Consider the following 18,291-nt stretch of genomic DNA (forward strand, 5'->3'; position numbering starts at 1 on the left):
TGTCTATACGAAGATCAAATTAGTTAATAAATAGGGAGAAAGTGTCTTTGGAAACGAATCTGAACCATACAAATGTTTTTATGCCAGGTTCCTAGTAAAGAGGTGACCTTAGGGCGTTACCACCTGTGGAGTCAGTTTAAAACTTCATCTGGATTTTAAGGCCCACCAGAATTCAGCACACACAACTATCTCTTGCTGTTATAACCTTCCTTCAGTATCACACAGGTACAAGCATAAAGCAGTAAACGTTCCTCAGATATGGTTGTACTACAACTAATACCTGTCCCCAGAAGGTCTTGTGTCTTGTGTCGTAGTTGAAATTCAGAATATAAATAGCCAAATATCCCATCTGTTTAATTTTTTTTGACATTAAGCTTTGAGACTAAGCAAGTTGCTTATTGTCTTATTTTTCCCCTTACAGAGAATGCTAATTCTGCAATCAGTTTTTTTTTTTTTTGGGTAGAATCAGGATTTCACGATGTCGCCCAGATTGGTCTAACTCCTGGGCTCAAATGATCCTCCCGCCTCAGCCTCCCAAAGTGTTGGTATTACAGGCGTTTGCCACTGTGCCCACTGTGCCCGACCTCTGCAATTAATTTTTAAAGGGGTAAGAAAGTGTAGTTAGGTATTTTTAGTCTGTGTTTATTCCGAATTTATTGATTGAAGAATACTTGAAAATGGTCCAAAAAACAAGAGAGGGTGACAGTAAGTTGCATTAGCTTAGTGTACAAATTCGAGCAAATTTGAGTTCAAGTCCTGGTGCTGTGTCTTACTACAGGTTGGAGTATCCTTATCTGAAATGCTTGGTACCAGAGTGTTTCAAATTTCGGATTTTGGAATATTTGCATATACATAGTTAGATATCTTTGGGATGGGACCCCAATCTAAACATGAAATTGATTTAGGTTTCATATATACCTTATATACATAGCCTAAAGGTAATTTTATATAGTATTTTTAATAATTTAATAATTTGTGTCCAGACGCGGTGCCTTACGCCTGTAATCCTAGCGCTTTGGGAGGCTGAGGCAGGCAGATTGCCTGAGCTCAGGAGTTCAAGACCAGCCTGGGCAACATAGTGAAATCCCATCTCTATTAAAAATACAAAAAATTAACCAGGTGTAGTGGTGCACGCCTGTAGTCCCAGCTACTCGGGAGGCTGAGGCGCGAGAATCGCTTGAGTCCTGGAGGTGGAAGTTGCAGTGAGCAGAGATTGGGCCACTGCACTCTAGCCTGGCCGATAGATTGAGACTCTGTTGGGCATAACACTAAGTTTGGATTGCATTTTGACTAAGACCTGTCACATAAGGTCGGGTGTGTAATTTTCCACTGGTGGTGTCAAAAGTTTTTGGGGCTGGGCGCGGTGGCGCACGTCTGTAATCCTGGCACTTTGGGAGGCCGACGCGGGCAGATCACGAGGTCAGGAGGTCGAGACCATCCTGGCCAACATGGTGAAACCCCATCTCTACTAAAATACAAAAAAAATTAGCTGGGCGTGGTGGCGTGTGCCTGTAGTCCCAGCTCCTCAGGAGCCTGAGGTAGGGGAATCGCTTGAACTCGGGAGGCTGAGGTTGCAGTGAGCCGAGATCACATCACTGTGCTCCAGCCTGGCGACAGAGCAAGACTCCCGTCTCAAAAAAAAAAAAAGTTTTTAAGCATTTTGGATTTCGGATTTTCCGATTAGGGATTCTCAACGTGTAGTTTTTGATTTTGGGCAAATTAGTTGACTTCTCTGAGCCTGTTTCCTGATCTCTCAAATGGAGGTAAATGGCATTATGTCACAAGGTGTCTACAAAGATGAAATGAGATGTGACCATAAATGGCTTACTAGTGCTGGGTACAAATAAAGTTCTCATTATTTTGTTGCTGTTGTAATTGATGATTATGATAATAGTGATGATGATAATTTTAGGTATTTTCCTGAAATTCCATTTATCTGTAAAATGAGGATAGTCATCCTTAATTCACAAACTTTAAAAAAATACTGTAAATAGAAGTTGTCACATTGCAGTTTGTTTTTTAGCAATTGCATTTTATATAAAAATTATATTAGATTTTTTTTCAATTTTAGGGGTTCCTAAAATGCTGTTGTGCAAGGTTATTGGGCTTTGCTGTGTTTCTATTTTTCTAGAGATTCCAGATGTTGCTTTGTACCTAGTTTGTTGAAATTGAACTGGTGCTTCATTTACAACCTGTAGTAAGAATGCAATTCTGTACATTGTAGCTTGTAGCAGAGCAATTATCTATCTTTATGACTCAGATATTGACTAGGATAGACGTTTATGGAACAGTTTTGTCTTCCTGCCTTATTTTTATTTTTATTTTTTTTAAGCTAGACTATTTGACTTTAAAATTTAAGCTTATTGGATAGGGTCCGGGAGACTTGGTGACCTTCATTTTTTCAAGATGGCATTTCTTAGTGACTGATGCTAATGATGGCATTGGTATGTGTGTATCTGCAGGGAGTGAGAGTTGAGAAAAACCAAGGAGGAAAGCCTTATAGAGAAAAATGGTTTGTTGGTCAAGGCAAAGTCTTGGAGTTTAGAATTGAAGTATATATTTTTTACTTCCTTCAAGTGCCATGTTGACTCCCAGATATCTGCAGATTCAGATGCTTAGGAAATGTTTCCTTTACTCTCTTTTTTGATGTGGTATGCCTGTGCTATGTTTTGCCAGCTTCTTTCTTACCTTTAGTTATGAATCAGCAAGATAACTATTTTTTCACACCAGACTTGTATACAAAGCTACGACAATAGAAAGTCACTTCCATTGAAATCTACTTTGTATGCTATAATGTGTTATTTTTTCCTTTATGTTTTAATCTTAAACACTTTTGTCTGGGCGTGGTAGCTCACTCCTGTACTTTGAGCATTTTGAGATCCTCTGAGGTAGGCTCATTTGAGGCCAAGAGTTCAAGACCAGCCTGGGCAACAAAGCGAGACTTCATCTCTATAAAAAAAAAAAAAAAAAAATCAATTAAACACTTTTGTTCCTTGGCTGTTTTTTACTTAAAAGGAATTTTTGGAAGGTATGCTAATTCTCATCTATAGTGTGTGAGTATGTATAGTGGATGCTCAGTAATGAGTGTGCTGAATAGTTCTGAATAGGAACATTTTGTTGATTGTCCTAGGTCACTGAGGTGCACTCTGGAGAGGCCATGTAGCACTGTGGCAATAACCTATGCTTTGGAGTCAAGACAGACCAAGGTCTGAATCCAGGCTCACTAGATGTAACTTTGGTTCATATGATCATTCTGAATTCAGTTTCTCATAATCTGGAAGACAGATTAGACTAACCCTGCATGGTTGAGAACATTAAAGATTATTCGAATGAGGCACATATTAGCCAGGTTTAGTATAATATTAAAGATTGGGGTGGTGGTGTTATTACTATTTTTAATTTTTATTTTTTTTCTGAAAGGTATGGATTTTGTTGATACATCTATATTCATTCCCCTGATGCTTCAATGATCAGTGTATTTCTTAGCCAAGGTTAAGGTTGTTGACTGTGACCATGGAACCTAGAAACACACAGCAAAGCTAATTGGCCAGCATGGAGTTTGAGTCTGTGACCTTGTCCTCATCAGCTCCATAAGCTAACTATTCACAAATATCTCACCAGAATGAATGAAAAGACTGGTATATTTTTTATTTGGCCCTAATGCAACTCATTAGACATAAGTAAATGAACTAGTGCCAGAAGCAAAAGTATAGATTTTTCATTAGCTTATATAATTATATGATTATATAATTATATAATTATATGATTAGCCATCACACTATGTATAAAACTCGTGACCTGTAGGATGATCTTTGACAACCCCAGTAACCTAAGCTTATAATTTAGACATTTCTTTTAGTTGTTGAATTATATTTGTTGTAGACTTCTCACCTATAGGAGAAGTGAGAAGAAATGGAGCTAGGCTATTCATGCCTTGAAAGAGTACCCTCCTTCTGTTGTGCTACCCACGAGGAAATGTGCTCTTAGCTAGTGCAGAAAACATTTAGAGTTATCCAGTAATGAGCCCAGCAGGATGGATGAAGCTTGGGGAACTCCTAAGAGCTTATTGAATTACAGAGAAATTCCAGTTGTCAAAGCATTAGATAGAGGAAAAGTTATAGGGTGTTACTTAGCAGCAGTAAGCCTGCATTTGGAGAGAATTTTCTTTTCTCTTAATAAAACATGGACCAATTGCTTCGAGTTTGTGGTGTCCATTTTTCACTGTCTCATGCTAGCCTTCTGTATAGTTTTTCATTCTTCAAATTCACCCTTCAGTTTTATTAATATTTGTTGTCCTTCTTGTATCTTTTTTTTTAATGCCAGATATAGCTGGGTTGGGACTAGGGATAAACAGAAGCAGAGAAGCACTGTTGGAAAATAGATTCTAGTATCTAGTATCATGAGGTTTCCAAATAACACGGGTCAAACTGAACATGAGGATACGGATTTCTGGGATAGGCAAATGGCTGACAGTTCATGACCATTTAACCTGTGCAGAGTGAATAATGTGGGCAAAAGGTGTGTAGCACTCCTTAATATCACATTTGTCTCTTAGAAAAGAATCTGAATGCGTGTAGTGTTCATATTGGCTTGCAGTTGTGCCGTTTCAAGTTCTTTGCCATGGAATGCCAGAAGACTATTAAAGAAAGAAGGGAAGCAGTTGGATTTACATCCTGACTTCTCAAATTGTATGCCAGTCGTCCTGTTTCTGTTTTCTTGTCTTTAAAATAGGGTTAATAAAACCAACTCTGCTTGTTTATAACTATTAAAAGGAAAAGTAAACAGCAAGGATGTATTAAAAATGAGGTGGATAACTGGGGGAGAGACGGAAAGGCAGAATCCAAGAGAGGAGCTCAAAGACACCTACACACGTAGTCATAGAGACACATGCAATAGGCAGAGAGAGAGGAGGGTCAGTCAGAGACAGAGAAGTCAAAAACAGAGAGGGACAGTCACCTAGGCAGAGTTAGAAAGCAGGGTAATCAGAGATGTAGACAGATGGGCAGAGTTAGAAATGAGGGACAGACAGATACAGGGAGGGAGACAGAAAGAGTGAATGTCATGACTAAGATGGAGAGCTTATTGGATTTTTGTCTGTTATTTGAGAAGAACGTGTAAATATTTATAGATGGCTAGGAAAGGGAAAATAAACAGATATTAGTAGTAAATCAAGTAACATGAAATTTTTATTACACTAACATTTTTCCTTAAATACCAAGTTTATTTTGCATATTCAGCATGCAAATATCAAGTCAATTTATGTATTGCCTGTTAACTACTTACGTGACCTCTCAGTGTAGTTTAAACACATTTTTTAAAAAATTAAGATTAATATTAATTTTTTCCTCAAAAAATCTAATATATAACTTACTATAGAAAACATGGCAAATACAGGAAATTTAAAAGGACAACAGAAAACACTCATAATCTCACAATCTAAACATAACATATAATGAGGCCCACATTTTTCATGTTTTTTTTTTTCCCCAGTCTTCTTTTTCTAGGCATTTACTAAAGCCCATCTACTTTCCTGAAGGACCCAAAAGCTGTTTATAAGTCCAAAATGATGCTGTAACTATTTGTGGCAGAGTTAACTTTATAATCCTATTTTGGCACTTAGGGACTTTCATAAACTAGTGTGTACCCATTTTATTCTCTTCCTAGATTGTAAACTTCTAACTACAGACTATATGTTATTCATCTTTGTGTCTTAGGAATCTAGGAAAGTATCTTACATATCATAGGTATTCAGGGTATATATGAGATGAATTGTTAAGCCTCCTAAGTAGAAACTGTCTTATTTAAACAGGTCTGCCAAAAACAGGTCTTCCAAATTGCACATTGGATTGGACCTTCCTTAAAGTTGAGAAAAACTTGATTTTAGGGGTGGTGTGTGTGTGTGTAATGTAAAGCTACCAAACTGGGAAAGGGCACTTTTTTTCTGGTTACCTTTTGTTGTGTTTGTAGCAAGCCATTCCAAAACATAATGGTGTAAAACAACCATTTTATTGTGCTATGGATCTGTTGGAATTCAGACAGGACAGTTTCTGCACAGATGGCTTGCTTAAGCCTTAGCTGGGAAGATTCAAAAGCTGGTGGTGACTTTATGGCTGGTACTTAGAACCTGGAGGCTTCTTCACTCACATGGCTGGTGATTGATGTTGATTGTCCCTCAGAACACCTACCTACCCAGATAGGCTAATTTGAGCTTCTTTGCAGCATGGTGGTGGCTGTTTTCTAAGAGTGAGCATCTAGAGAGAACCAGGTGGAAACTGCATTACTTTTTGTGACCAAGCCTTAGAAGTTCTGTAGTATCACAAGCTTGCCAGATTCAAGGAGAGAGTGACAGTTACATGGGATCTGCTTCTCACAGGACTGTCAGAGTCACTGTAAGAAAAACATTGTGGGGGTGGGAGGTAGCAAGTTAAAAAATGAGTTAATAAAACAGTATCACTTTTTAAATGTCAATGAATAAATGTTCTATTGAAAGTAAGGGTTTTTCCCTACTGCTAATGGTGTTATTTTGTTAAAAAATTTGTACTAGTAAAAACTTTTAAACCTAAAGCAATTTTAAATTATTTTCTTGGCTTTTAAGCTCTGAACAAGATCTTATTATTTCTTTTTAACTGAATTTGCAAGTTGGTCAATTTCTATACTTGGGTCTTGCCTCAACCCCATTTACTAAAACAGGTCTTGTTTTATAAATGATATACATGTTCACTGCAGACAGTTTAGAAAATCAGGAAAGAAACAAAATCAACTCATGATCTCACCTCTGAGATGTAATCAGTTCCAGGTTCATTTCTTTCTTTTTTTCTCTCTCTCTTTCTTTTCTTTTTTTATACCTGTAATCCCAACACTTTGGGAGGCTGAGGCGAGTGGATCACTTAAGGCCAGGAGTTCGAGACCAGCCCGGCCAATGTGGGGAAATCCTGTCTCTACTAAAAATACAAAAATTAGCTGGGCATGGTGACATGTGTCTGTAGTCCCAGCTACTCGAGTGGCTGAGGCATGAGAATCACATGAGCCCAGGAGGTGGAGGTTGCAGTGAGTGGAGATTGCATCACTGCACTCCAGTCTGGGCAACAGAGTGAGACTCTGTCTCAAAAAAAAAAAAAAGTAGGCCGGGTACGGTGGCTCACACCTGTAATCTCAACACTTTGGGAGGCTGAGGCGGGCGGATAACTTGAGGTCAGGAATTTGAGACTAGCCTGGCCAACATGGCAAAACCCTGTCTCCACTAAAAATACAAAAATTAGCCAGGTGTGGCGACACGTGCCTGTAGTCCCAACTACTCAGGAGGCTGAGGCAGGAGAATCGTTTGAACCTGGGAGGCAGAGATTATAGTGAGCTGAGGTTATGCCACTGCACTCTGGCCCGGGCCACAGAGTAAGACTCCGTCTCCAAAAAAAAAAAAAAAAAAAAAAACCAGAAGAAGAAGAAATACTAATGTGTTTGATTCTGGTTGGAATATTTTGTGACATATGGAACATTTACCATATTAACCTTTTCTAAATCCGAAAATTTCTGATTTCTGAATCTTGTCTGGTCCCACAAGTTTTGGATTAGGGATTTTGGACTGCAGTTAAAAACTTAGTGTTAGGAAAAGATGAGATTATTAGCTTGTTTTGGTAGTTCTGAACTTCTTTATCACATGAATCTTCCCAGAACTTTTGTGCTTTCATTTCAGGAGAAGATCCAGAAGGAAAAGAAATAGTCTTGATTTGTTTATATGATCAGTAATTCTCTCTTACCATCCCACATAACTGTTTCAAACTTGTGACCATCTCTCAATACGTTCAGAATTTCTAGTGACTTTTTATGCCTGTTGATCCTTCGTGTGAGAACCACTGATTTAAATTAAGTACTGGAGTTGACAAGCCCCAGGAGCCATGTAGTTCTTGGTTTTTGCCTCCAGTATTGTCACTGTGACATTGCTGTTCTTTGCCTTTTTGCCATAGTATTTCTTTTTTATACTGTGTTTCTTGTTTGCTTCCTTGGGTATCCTGAAACTTTTCATTGCTTCTAACACTTTGGTGAAGGACAGTGCTTCAAAAACTAGGATAAGATCTTGGCTGCAGTTTATTAACTTGCAGTTTGCCCCCTCAGTGGAGAGAAAACATTAAAATCAGGGTTGAGGAATGTATCTTTGACTTCATAATGTCATGTAGTTTTAACTTTTTGAGTTATCACTACTGTCATAAATGCAGTATATGACTGTACATTATAAACTATTCCAACCAGGGTCTAGGGCATTACTTTGTAATTAAACATATTAATAGTTCATATGTATTCATTACAGAGGATTTGGAAAATACAACCGTATTTTCACCACCTTGAAGTAACTGTTAACATTGGGGTTTATTACCCCATTCTGTTTTCTGTGTGTCTATTACCGTAGCACACACACATACTTAAATTGTAATCTCTTGCTGTTATATATAAACTTTGTGTCCTGCTTTAAAAAATATATAGTGGGTTGGGGCAGTGGCTCAGTAATCCCAGCATTTTGTGGGGGGTCCGAAGCGAGAAGATTGCTTGAGCTCAGGAGTTTGAGAGCAGCCAGGGTGATTTAGTGAGACCCATCTCTACAAAAACAAAAATGTGGAATGTAGCATGAGTTATATTACTGGGCAGTAATATTTATTTATTTATTTATTTATTTATTTATGCATTCATTCATTCATTCCCGAGATGGAGTCTTGCTCTGTCACCAGAGCTGGAGTGCAGTGATGCGATCTCAGCTCACTGCAACCTCCGCCTCCCAGGTTCAAGCAATTCTCCTGCCTCAGCCTTCCGAGTAGCTGGGATTACAGGGGCGCACCACCACACCTGGCTAATTTTTGTATTTGTAGTAGAGACGGGGTTTCACCATGTTGGCCAGGCTGGTCTCAGACTCCTGACCTTGTGATCTGCCCACCTCGGCCTTCCAAAGTGCTGAGATTATAGGCGTGAGCCACCGTGCCCAGCCTGGGCAGTAATCTTTAGATTTGTCTTCGTTTTGGATGGGAACCTAGGAGACTGGGGTTCAAATTCTGGCTTTGTCCTTGCCAAACTGAAAACTAGGGCAAGTTATAGGATACCTCTGGGCTTCCATGTGTCAGCTGTCAGATTTCCAAAGTATTGACACAACAATCTTATGAAAGTTAACCCTCTGCTTAGAACATTATTCATACGCAAAAGAAGTCCTAGTCTGGTCTATCTTTGAGATTCTTCTGGTTCTGCTACTGAATGATCTCTAAGTTGAGGAGTGCAAAATACAGCAGTATTTATGTCAGGTTATTTAGGCCTAATGGAGGAGAAGGATCTTGAAGGAAATGAAAGAGTAACGAATTGACTGGAGGGGACAGAAGAAAACTCTGGAGGGAATGGTGTGAAGTTGGGAGCAAGAATGAGTACAGTATGTGAACTGAGTGAGACAAACAAGTGATCTTAACAGTACTCCACAAATAGAATGATTTTTACTGATGAGTAGTAAGGAGATAGGATTTGTTAAGTTTATATGTGTGTGGGGATAATGAAGAAGAATTAAGGGACAATATTGAAGGCTAGGCTGAAAAACTTAAATTTGATCCAATAGGTGACAGGACTTCTGTTGAGAGTCATATAATGAAAACAGTGTTTGACTAAGGCTGCCTTGGCAACTTTGTATGTTTGATAAACTCAAGTAGAGGGAATTGCTGAAGAGTACAGTATTTCAATTGTACTGTGGAATAATGTGGAAACAGAAGTAGGAATAATGTAAAAATAGAAAACATGATATCTCTTGTGGAAGAAGAGTAAGATATGGGGTTAGAAATGGGAGTCAGAATACCGCAAAATTTTGAGGCTGACATATCAAGTGTACTGTGTCATTGATAGTGGCATTGGGAAAGGATCTCAGATAGGTCTTGGAGAAAGATAACGAGTTCAATTTCTAATATATTCAGTTTTAGGCATTAGGTTATTTAAGTGGTAGTTTTAAAAGTCTGGTGCTTTAAAAATTTATTAATCTAAATGAATGCTGCCCCTTTTAAAGTAATGTATTTGGGGACATGCATTTATTCTAGCAAATAAATGTTCTTTGGAATTTGTCTTTTGAAACTGCTTTTAGAACCTGTAGAACCACATAAGAAAACCATTCTCGCTGGGCGCGGTGGCCCACGCCTGTAATCCCAGCACTTTGGGAGGCTGAGGCAGTGGATCACGAGGTCAGGAGATCGAGACCATCCTGGCCAACATGATGGAACCCTGTCTGTACTAAGTATACAAAAATTAGGTGGGTGTGGTGGTGCATGCCTGTGATCCCAGCTACTTGGGAGGCTGAGGCAGGAGAATCACTTGAACCCTGGAGGCGGAGGTTGCAGTGAGCCAAGATCGCTCCACTGCACTCCAACCTGGGAGACAGAGTGAGACTCCATCTCAAAAAAAAAAAAAACCATTTTCATGACTTGATGGTCATATCCCTTGTCCCCCAAAGAATATGATCTTACTTGGTCACCCATCTATTTACCATACATATTTCTAAGTAATAATTGGCAATTTCTAAAAATTAATCTGCAGAAACATCAAATTTATTACTATGGAGGATATTTTAATGATTATTGTGATTGTTGGGGACACTAAAAAGTCTTAAGCTGTGATAGCATCTTTTTTTTGGTTACAGCTCTGTTGACAAATAATTTGCATACTATACAATTCACCCTTTTTTTGGTGGGGGGGACATGTGATAATAAATTTATATAATTTGTAAAGATCTAATAAGAGTAAGTAGGGATATCCATCACCTTACACAGTTGTCTTTTGTTTTGTTAAAAACAGTTGAAATATGTAATTATTGTAAACTTTAGTCATCCTACTGATCTGTCAAACACTAGGTCGTATTTCTTCTATCAAATTGTATGTTTGTACCCATTAATCAACCTCTTTTTATCTTCCCCATCCCCACCCCTTCTTGGCTTCTGGTACCCACCAATCTGCATTCTGTCTTCAAGAGATGCACTTTTCAGATCCCATGTATAAGTGAGAACACATGATATTTGTCTTTCTGAGCTTGGCTTGTTTTACTTAACACAATGACCTCTAGTTCCATTTATGTTGCTGCAAATGACAGGATATCATTCTTTAAAACATTTTTTGTTTTACTTTTAAATTATTTTTATCAGGGCAACCTTCTGAACCAGAATAGGTTGAGAGAGACTTCCAATTTCATTCTTCTTCATGACTGAATAATATTCCACTGTGTATATGTACCACTTTTTCTTCTTACGTGTATCTATTGATGGACACTTAGGTTGATTTCATATTTTGGATATAGTGAATAGTGCTGTGAAAAAATAACATGGAAGTGCAGCTGTCTCTTTAATATATTGATTTCCTTTCTTTTGGATATATATCCAGTAGTGGAATTGCTGGATCATATGATGACTCTATTTTTCATTTTTTGAGGAACCTCCATACTGTTCCCCATAGTGGCTGTATTAATTTACATTCCCTCCAACAGTGTAGGAGAGTTCCCCTTTCTCCATATCCTCACCAGCATCTGTTATGCCCTGCCTTTTTTATAAAAGCCATTTTAACTGGCGTGAGATTAGATCTCATTGTGGTTTTGATTTGTATTTCTCTGATAAATAGTGATGTTGGACATTTTTTTCATATACCTGTTGGCCGTTTGAATGTTGTCTTTTGAAACATCTATTCAGATCTTTTGCCCGTTTTTAAATCAATCTGATTTGTTTGTTCTTTTGCTATTGAGTTGTTTGAACTCCTCGTATATTCTTGTTATTAATCCTTTGCCAGATGGATAGTTTGCAAATATTTTCTCCATTCTGTGGGTTATCTCTTTACTTGGATTGTTTCCTTTACTGTGCAGAAACTTTTTAGCTTGATGTAGTCCCATTTGTCTATTTTGCCTGGGTTGCATGTGCTTTTGAGGTCTTACACAAAAAATCTTTGCCTAGATCAATGTCCTGGAGCAATTCCTCAATGTTTTCTTCTAATAATTTGATGGTTTCAGGCCTTACATGTAAGTCTTTAATCCATTTTGATTTGATTTTTGTGTACAGTGAAACATAGGTCCTAGTTTCATCATTCTCAATATAGTTATCCAGTTTTTCCAGCACCATTTGTTGAAGAGACTCTTCTTTCCCCATTTTATGTTCTTGGTGCCTTTGTCAAAAATAAATTGGCTGTAAATGTATGGATTTATATTTGGATTCTCTATTTTGTCCCATTGGTATATGTGTCTGTTTTAATGCCAGTACCATATTGATGTGGTTACCAGAGTTTTGTAGTATAATTTGAAGTCAGATAGTGTGATACCTCCAGTTTTCTTCTTTTTGCTCAGGATTGCTTTGGCTATTCAGGTTCTTTTATGATTCTGTATAATTTTTTTGATTGTTTTTCTGTTTCTATGAAGAATGTCATTGGTATTTTGATAGAGATTGCATTGAATCTGTACATTGCTTTGGGTAGTATTGTCATTTTAACTGTGTTACTCCCTGTAATTCATGAGCATGGAATATCTTTCCATTTTTTGGTATCGACTTCTGTTTCCTTCATCAGTGTTTTATAATGTTCCTTGTATAGATCTTTCACTTCTTTGGTTAAATTGATTCTTTGTAGCTATTGTAAATGGGATTGCTTCCTTGAATTCTCTTTCAGATTCTTTTCTATTGGCATATATAAATCTACTGATTTTTGTATGTTGATTTTTGTGTCCTACAACTTTACTGAATTTATCAGTTCTAAGAATTTTTTGGTGGAATCTTTAGGTTTTTCTGTATATAAATCATTTTGTCTGCAAGGAGGGACAATTTGACTTCCTCCTTTCCAATTTGGTGCCCTTTATTTCTTTCTCTTGCCTTATTGCTCTGGCCAGAACTTCCAGTATTATGTTGAATAAAAGTGGTAAATGTGGGCATCCTTGTCTTGTTCCAGATTTTAGAGGAAAGGCTTTCAATTTTTCCCTGTTAAGTGTGGTATTAGCTGTGGGTTTGTCATATATAGCCTTTATTATTTTGTATATTCCTTCTATACCCAATGTGCTGAGGATTTTTATCATAAAGGGATATTAGATTTTATTGAATGCTTTTTCAGCATCTATTAAAGTGATCATAGGGTTTTTTGTTCTTGGTTCTGTTAATGTAATGTGTCATGTTTATTGATTTGCATATGTTGAACCATCTTTGCCTCCCTGGGATGAATCCCACTTGATCATGGGGAATTATCTTTTTAATGTGTTGTTGAATTTGATCTTCTAGTATTTTTACGTCTATGTTCATTAGTGATACTGGCCCATAGTTTTTTTGTTATGTCCTTGACTGGTTTTGGAATCAGGGTAATGCTGGCTGTGTAGAATGAGTTGGGAAGTATTCCCTCTCCTTCAGTTTTCTGGAAGAGTATGAGCAGAATTGGTATTCTTTGAATGTCTGGTAGAATTCACCAGTGAAGCCATCAGGTCCTGAGCTTTTCTTTAATGGGTGACTTTTTATTACGGCTTCAATCTGGCTATTTCTTATTGGTTTGTTGAGTTTTTCTGTTTCTTCATGGTTCAATCTTGATAGGTTGTATGTGTCCAGGAATTTATCCATTTCTTCCAGGTTTTCCAATTTGTTGGCATATAGATGTTAATAATAGTCTCTAATGATTCTTTGTGTTTATGGTCTCACTTAGTCTCACTTGTTTTGTCTCCTTTTCATTTCTGATTTTATTTGGGTCTTCACTTTTTTCTTAGTTTAGCTGAAGTTTTGTCGATTTTGTTTCTCTTTTCAAAAAACCAACTTTTTATTTCATTGATTTTCCGTAGTCTAAATTCTATTTATTTCTGCTCTGATCTTTATTATTTCTTTCCTTCTACTAATTTTGGGCTAGGTTTGTTCTTTTCTAGTTCTTTGAGGCACATTATTAGATTATTTGAAGTCTTTCTGCTTTTTTGATGTAGGCATTTATTGCTATAACTTCTCTCTTACTGCTGCTTTTGCTGTATTCTATAGATTGTGGTGTGTTAACAGTTCCATTTTTAGTTGTTTCAAGAAATATTTAAATTTCCTTCTTAATTTCTTCATTGATCATTCAGATGTTGCTTAATTTCCATGCGTTTGTGTGTTTCCTGAACTACTTCTTGTTATTGATTTTTAATTTTGTTCCATTGTAGTCAGAAAAGATAATTCACATGATTTCTGCTTTTTTGAATTTGTTCAAAGATATAGTCTGTTCTGGAGAATGTTCCATGTCCGGATGAAAAGCATGTGTGTTCTGTGGCACTTGGGTGGGATGTTCTAGAAATGTCAGGCTGATTTGTTCTAGTGTGTAGTTTAACTCTGATGTTTCTTTGTTGATTTTTTTTGTCTGGATGATCTGTCCTTTACTGAGAGTGGAGTGTTGAAGATCCCTATTGTTACTGTATTGCAGTCTATCTCTCCCTTTAGATCTATTAACATTTGCTTTTTATACTTGGCAGCGCTGGTCTTTTTTCTCCTTTAATTGTGTATCTTCAAATAGCCTCTTGAGTTCACTGATTCTTTCCTCTGTGTGATCCTTTCTGCTGTTGAGAGCCTCTAATGACTTTTTCAGTTCAGCAAATGTATTTCTGAGTTCCAATATTTGATTTCTTATACTATTTCAATCTCTTTGTTAAATTTCTCCAATCTGTTTCTGAATTGCTTTTCTGTGTTATCTTGGTGATCACTGAATTCACTAAAATGGCTATTTTTGAATTCTTGGTTGGAGGGTTCCCAAATTGCTGTCTTGCTAGGGACAGTTGGTTCCTCACTTTGCTGTTAGAGGAGGCCTTGGTTCCCTGTTTGCTGTTGTTTCTTGTGGATGTGCATCTGTATATTTGCATTGAAGGATAGTTCTTTGTTCCGGTCTTTTCTTTTGGCCTTGTTTTCTGTTTTTCAAGCTCCCATGTTTGGATCTACTTGTTTTGGTTTTTATTATGTGTTTGCTTAGTGATTCTTTGTAATACATCTCTTGATTTTCTTTTTCTTTTTTTTTTTCCTGCTAGATTGCTGCCTCCTTTTCGGCGCCAGCTGGCACCTTAAGCCCAGGTTTGCCTCGGTTCTAGTAACCAATCAGTATGCTGCCCCTCCTGCATGGGGGCGTCCCACAGGAGATATTCCAGTAGTGTGAGAAGGCTGGCTATGGGTTCATGCCCAGGTGACTTGTGGAATGAACGTCCTACAGCGTGGTGCTGCTGAACACCTGTTTTGATTTGGCATCTCGTTTGGCTGAGTCACAGAGCAGAGTTTCTAGGGCTGGGAATAGTAGTCCCCCCTCCCCTCTTTGTCTCTGGCTGTCCTCAGGGATACTTCTTCCTTTACATACTCCCAAAACTGCCTGTAATTTGAGGCAGAGACAGGTCTCCTGCCAGAGATCCTACGATGGTGGGAAGCTGGTTGTCCACCTTATTCTTTTTCCAGTGTAGTGATTGTGAGTCGGGGGGAAATTTTCTGCATTCTTGGTGCTGAGCATGTTGGTGAAAGGCGCATCATGGTTATGGAAGTTCGGTTTTCCTTTCCTGCTTAGATTTTCTCACTTCTCCATGGCCCTGAAACTGTCTCTTCCTCATTTTTGAATTCTGGGATATTGCTTGTGATAATCTCAGCACTTTGTATTTGTTTTTGGTTTTCTATGGGGCAGTTGAGTGAAGCCAGCTTGCTTCTATGCTGCCATTTTGGAACTGGAAGAATGTGTGATAGTACTTTGGAAGAAGGTCTAGTGTGCGCTGGTTAAGAGGCTGGGTTCTGGAGACCTAGGTTTGAATGATCTCTTTAGTGCATTGTGTCTTGAGCAATTTATTTAATTTGTCTGGGCCTCATTTCCTCATTTGTAAAATGGAGGTGGTGATAATACTCTGCTTTGTAGGATTGTTGTGAGGATTGGCTCTGAGAACAGTGGCTGGCAAATAGTAAGAGCTCAGTAAATATTAGCTATTTATTACCACCACCGCAACTACTATTATTGTTTCTACCACCACTTTGTCTGTTTATCTATTTTGTTTTAAAAATTAGTTATGTTCCTATATAATTATGTCGCATGCTAGTGGAATGATAGGCAGCTGAATATAAAATTGGAGCTCAATAGATGAGACATAGAGATATGTTTTTTAAGACTGTTTGGCCTAAACCTTAGAGAAGAGCAGAAAAGACTAAGGATGAAGAATTAGGGAATACCCATAGTAAGGGTGCAGGAGGCAGAAAAGGAGCCAGTAAAAGAGTAGAGAGAGATTGTTTAGAGAAAAAAGGAACACAAGGCACATATGTTAGTGTAGAGGTTATATGAATTGGGATTAGATTTAGTTGGAACCAAGTACCAGAGACTTAAATGTGATAGAAGTTCATGTCTGTCGAGTAAGAAATTCCAGAAGTAGTCAGTTTAGGACTCACGTGGTTTGCTGTGGTGTCACGTTTCCCCACTGTGCTCAGATTCTATTATTTTCCAAAGACACTTTAGGGTCTAAGAGAGCTACTAGCTTCAGCTATTTCACATACATTGCAATCATCAGAAGGAGAAAGAGAAGGACACATCTCACTTCCTTTAAGGATACTTCCTGGAAGTTATATATTACAGGTTGAGTATCCCTTATCCAATATGCTTAGATCCAGAGAATGGTTTCACATTGTTTTCACATTTTGGAATGTTTGCATCACTCTGTGGATATCATGCAGGCCTTTTTGATACTTTCAACCATATCGTTATACTACAGAGCAGAGAATAAGCAAAACAAAAAAAAAAGAAAGGGAAGAAAGAGCATAGTGAGTAATAGTAAGGAAGTACATCTTAGCCCCATGTGAGGCATTGTGGGGAGCCTCCCATTGGTGTATCCAGCGTGTACACGTGTCATTTTATTACCCTTTGTGGGCATGCTTGTGTGGAGGAATCTGGTGTGTGCAGATATATATTGCGGCTGATAGCAGCTGGGAGGGTCTTTCTTTCCTTGGGGACACTGAATAAACTATGTGTTGGGTACCTGCATTGTGACTGCAACCTGTCACATGAGATCAGGTTTGGAATTTTTTACTTGTGGCATCATGTTGACACTCAGAACATTTTAGATTTTGTAGCATTATAGATTTTGGATTAGGGAGTTCCGTGTATACTACTTTTGCTCATATTCCATTGTTCAAACTTAGCCACATAGCCACACCTTGCTGCTGGAGAGGCTGGGAAATGTAGACTTTATTTTGAATGGTCAGTGCCTGGCCGTTCAAATAAAGAGCAGGAACAGTGAGAATAATCCCAGTGTAGCTAGATGAAGAATACAGGGTAGATAACAGTTAATTGTCTTTAGGACAGTTTAATTCATTATTGATTATTCTTGATAGAGTTTTTATAATTACTGAACTATGAGTACAAATTCACTCTTGTCAAATTGCATCAACAGGATGTTGTTTTTAGGATGTAATCTCTTCATGAATCCTTGCTTAATTAGGATTATCAGTTTCTCATAAAGAAAAAAATATCCGTATATATACATATGTATGTGTTTATGTGCATGTGTGTGTATACATCCCCCCATTTAACATTAGTGTTGGCCAAAATTATTTCATGTGACAACAGTGTGAAGTAAAATTGATGGTAAATAAGCTGCTGATAACCCTCTTCTGTTGTTTTAAGCCTGTAATTTTACCCAGTCTTCTATTTGGAAATACTCTCCAATTTGGTTGTTTTTTTGGCCGATGTTTTTAATCTGTCTCTGTCCTTTTATATTACTACTCTGTCTCACTGCTGTTAATTATACTTCCTAAAATAGATAAATGAGCAGATTTAATTAAATGTGTTATTTACACTGTCTCCTGATCATTAATGAATTTGTAAGTAAGGTCAGACCTATAATCTTTCTAGTATTACAATTCCTGAATCTTTACTGTCTACTCAATTGGTAATTATTTGCTTAAATTTTTTTTATTTTTGAAGCTTCTATATTTTGTGTGTTTGTGCTCTTTCAGTATTAGAAATATAAAGATCTTCTAACAAAAAGGAAACTTTTTCTGTAGGATGTTCTGTCCCTTTCGGTTGAAAATGTTTTCTTTAGACATGTTTTTGAATGATGAACAATTAAGTTTATATGTTGCTATTTGGCTTTTTAAAAATAATTTAAAATATTTTATCAATAGATGTAGAGTTTAAAATAAACATGTTTTAAAAAGTCCAATAGTGGAAAAAAAAAAGGATTTATGACAAAATATAGTGAGTCATTTTTGTCCCACCACTCCTCACTCTCTCTAGTCCTCTCCCTAAAAGTAACTACTTTCAGCTCCTTAAGCTATTTCTTCTGGCATCAACATATCTCTGTATTTAAAAATAATG

General features: G+C 37.5%; 1 protein-coding gene across 39 annotated transcripts in view; it reads left to right on the forward strand.

Annotated features, from left to right (window-relative positions):
• R3HCC1L (R3H domain and coiled-coil containing 1 like) overlaps nt 1-18,291 on the forward strand; it is a 108,990-nt gene that overhangs the window by 1,287 nt on the left and 89,412 nt on the right. For 5 of the 39 annotated variants that reach the window (XM_063710363.1, XM_063710373.1, XM_063710370.1 and 2 more), the window contains exon 2: nt 88-225. The exons of the other annotated variants lie outside the window; for them this stretch is intronic. The gene's annotated coding sequence lies outside the window, so the exon portion shown is untranslated. The remainder of the gene's footprint in view (nt 1-87; nt 226-18,291) is intronic. 39 annotated transcript variants of the gene reach the window in all.

The sequence above is a fragment of the Gorilla gorilla genome, chromosome 8 (assembly GCF_029281585.2).
Source record: "Gorilla gorilla gorilla isolate KB3781 chromosome 8, NHGRI_mGorGor1-v2.1_pri, whole genome shotgun sequence".
NCBI classification, from domain to species: Eukaryota; Metazoa; Chordata; class Mammalia; order Primates; family Hominidae; genus Gorilla; species Gorilla gorilla.